Genomic DNA, 4,374 nt, shown 5'->3' with positions numbered 1-4,374 from the left:
AGATTGGATGAAACTTCAACCTATTACTGAGCTCAGGTTGCAAGATTACCATATACAGACACGATGTTCTCGTCCAGGTGGGGTTTGAGGTGTGAAATATATTAGATTGGATGAAACTGCAACCTATTACTGAATTCAGGTTGCAAGATTACCATATACAGACCCGATGTTCTCGTCCATGTGGGGTTTGAGGTGTGAAATATATTAGATTGGATTAAACTGCAACCTATTACTGAACTCAGGTTACAAGATTACCATATACAGACTTGATGTTCTCGTCCTGGTAAGGTTTTAGATGTAAAATATATCAGATTAGATGGAACTGCAACCTATTACTGAACTCAGGTTGCAAGATTACCATATACAAACCCGATGATCTCGTTCAGGTGAGGTGAGGTGTCAAATATATCAGATCGGATGAAACTGCAACATATTACTGAACTCAGGTTTCAAGATTACCATACACAGTCCCAATGTTCTCCTCAAGGTAAGGTTCGAGGTGTGAAATATATCAGATCGGATGAAACTGCAACCTATTACTGAACTCAGGTTGCAAGATTACCATATACAGACCCGATGTTCTCGTCCAGATGAGGTTTGAGATGTGAAATATATCAGATTGGACGAAACTGCAACATATTACTGAACTCAGGTTGCGAGATTACCACATTCAGACCCGATGTTCCCGTCCATGTGGGATTTGAGGTGTGAAATATATCAGATTGGATGAAACTGCAACCTATTACTGAACTCAGGTTGCAAGATTACCATATACAGACCCGATGTTCTCGTCCAGGTGAGTTTTGAGATGTTAAATATATCATATTGGATGAAACTGCAACCTATTACTGAACTCAGGTTGCGAGATTACCATATACATACCCGATGTTCTCGTCCAGGTGAGGTTTGAGATGTGAAATATATCAGATTGGAAGAAACTGCAACATATTACTGAACTCAGGTTGCGAGATTACCATATTCAGACCCGATGTTCTCGTCCAGGTGGGATTTGAGGTGTGAAATATATCAGATTGGATGAAACTGCAACATATTACTGAACTCTGGTTGCAAGATTACCATATACAGACTCGATGTTCTCGTTCTGGTAAGGTTTTAGGTGTACAATATATCATATTCGATGAAACTGCAACCTATTACTGAACTCAGGTTGCAAGATTACCATATACAGACCCGATGTTCTCGTCCAGGTGAGGTGAGATGTAAAATATATCAGATCGGATTAAACTGCAACCTATTACTGAACTCAGGTTTCAAGATTACCATATACAGTCCTGATGTTCTCCTCCAGGTAAGGTTTGAGGTGTGAAATATATCAGATCGGATGAAACTGCAACCTATTACTGCACTCAGGTTGCAAGATTACCATATACAGACCTGATGTTCTCGTCCAGGTAGGGTTTTAGATGTGAAATATATCAGATTGGACGAAACTGCAACATATTACTGAACTCAGGTTGCGAGATTACCATATTCAGACCCGATGTTCTCGTCCAGGTGGGATTTGAGGTGTGAAATATATCAGATTGGATGAAACTGCAACCTATTACTGAACTCTTGTTGCAATATTACCATATACAGACCCGATGTTCTCGTCCAGGTGAGGTTTGAGATGTGAAATATATCAGATTGGATGAAACTGCAACCTATTACTGAACTCTGGTTGCAAGATTACCATATACAGACCCGATGTTCTCGTCCAGGCGGGGTTTGAGGTGTTAAATATATTAGATTGGATGAAACTGCAACCTATTACTGAACTCAGGTTGCAAGATTACCATATACATACCCGATGTTCTCGTCCAGGTGAGGTTTGAGGTGTGAACTATATCAGATTGGATGAAACTGCAACCTATTACTGAACTCAGGTTACAAGATTACCATATACAGACTCGATGTTCTCGTCCTGGTAAGGTTTTAGGTGTAAAATATATCAGATTAGATGAAACTGCAACCTATTACTGAACTCAGGTTGCAAGATTACCATATACATACCCGATGTTCTCGTCCAGGTGAGGTGAGGTGTGAAATATATCAGATCGGATGAAACTGCAACCTATTACTGAACTCAGGTTTGAAGATTACCATATACAGTCCCGATGTTCTCCTCCAGGTAAGGTTTGAGGCGTGAAACATATCAGATCTGATGAAACTGCAACTTATTAGTGAACTCAGGTTGCAAGATTACCATATACAGACCTGATGTTCTCGTCCAGGTGAGGTTTGAGATGTGAAATATATCAGATTGGACGAAATTGCAACATATTACTGAACTCAGGTTGCGAGATTACCATATACAAACCCGATGTTCTCGTCCAGGTCGGATTTAAGGTGTGAAATATATATCAGATTGGATGAAACTGCAACCTATTAATTAACTCAGGTTGCAAGATTACTATATACATACCCGATGTTCTCGTCCAGGTGAGGTTTGAGGTGTGAAATATATCAGATTGGATGAAACTGCAACCTATTACTGAACTCAGGTTACAAGATTACCATATACAGACTCGATGTTCTCGTCCTGGTAAGGTTTTAGGTGTAAAATATATCAGATTAGATGAAACTGCAACCTGTAACTGAACTCAGGTTGCAAGATTACAATATACAGAACCGATGTTCTCGTCCAGGTGAGGTGAGGTGTGAAATATATCAGATCGGATGAAACTGCAACCTATTACTGAACTCAGGTTTCAGGATTACCATATATAGTCCCGATGTTCTCGTCCAGGTGAAGTGAGGTGTGAAATATATCAGATCGGATGAAACTGCAACCTATTACTGAACTCAGGTTTCAAGATTACCATATATAGTCCCGATGTTCTCTTCCAGGTAAGGTTTGAGAAGTGAAATATATCAGATCGGATGAAACTGCAACCTATTACTGAACTCAGGTTGCAAGATTACCATATACAAACCCGATGTTCTCGTCCAGGTCGGATTTGAGGTGTGAAATATATCATATTGGATGAAACTGCAACCTATTACTGAACTCAGGTTGCAAGATTACTATATAAATACCCGATGTTCTCGTCCAGGTGAGGTTTGAGGTGTGAAATATATCATATTGGATGAAACTGCAACCTATTTCTGAACTCAGGTTACAAGATTACCATATACAGACTCGATGTTCTCGTCCTGGTAAGGTTTTAGGTGTAAAATATATCAGATTAGATGAAACTGCAACCTATAACGGAACTCAGGTTGCAAGATTACCATATACAGACCCGATGTTCTCGTCCAGGTGAGGTGAGGTGTGAAATATATCAGATCGGATGAAACTGCAACCTATTACTGAACTCAGGTTTCAAGATTACCATATACAGTCCCGATGTTCTCCTCCAGGTAAGGTTTGAGAAGTGAAATATATCAGATCGGATGAAACTGCAACCTATTACTGAACTCAGGTTGCAAGATTACCATATACAGACCCGATGTTCTCGTCCAGGTGAGGTTTGAGATGTGAAATATATCAGATCGGATGAAACTGCAACCTATTACTGAACTCAGGTTTCAAGATTACCATATACAGTCCCGATTTTCTCCTCCAGGTAAGGTTTGAGGTGTGAAATATATCAGATCGGATGAAACTGCAACCTATTACTGAACTCAGGTTGCAAGATTACCATATACAGACCTGATGTTCTCGTCCAGGTGAGGTTTGAGATGTGAAATATATCAGATTGGACGAAACTACAACATATTACTGAACTCAGGTTGCGAGATTACCATATACAAACCCGATGTTCTCGTCCAGGTCGGATTTAAGGTGTGAAATATATCAGATTGGATGAAACTGCAACCTATTAGTGAACTCAGGTTGCAGGATTACTATATACATACCCGATGTTCTCGTCCAGGTGAGGTTTGAGGTGTGAAATATATCAGATTGGTTGAAACTGCAACCTATTACTGAACTAAGGTTACAAGATTACCATATACAGACTCGATGTTCTCGTCCTGGTAAGGTTTTAGATGTAAAATATATCAGATTAGATGAAACTGCAACCTGTAACTGAACTCAGGTTGCAAGATTACCATATACAGACCCGATGTTCTCGTCCAGGTGAGGTGAGGTGTGAAATATATCAGATCGGATGAAACTGCAACCTATTACTGAACTCAGGTTTCAAGATTACCATATACAGTCCCGATGTTCTCTTCCAGGTAAGGTTTGAGAAGTGAAATATATCAGATCGGATGAAACTGCAACCTATTACTGAACTCAGGTTGCAAGATTACCATATACAGACCCGATGTTCTCGTCCAGGTGAGTTTTGAGATGTGAAATATATCAGATTGGATGAAACTTCAACCTATTACTGAACTCAGGTTGCCAGATTACCATATACAAAC

This window comes from Papaver somniferum, chromosome 8, assembly GCF_003573695.1.
Source record: "Papaver somniferum cultivar HN1 chromosome 8, ASM357369v1, whole genome shotgun sequence".
Taxonomy (NCBI): Eukaryota; Viridiplantae; Streptophyta; class Magnoliopsida; order Ranunculales; family Papaveraceae; genus Papaver; species Papaver somniferum.
The sequence above is the reverse complement of the archived record's forward strand: the minus strand, read 5'-3'. Positions refer to the sequence as shown.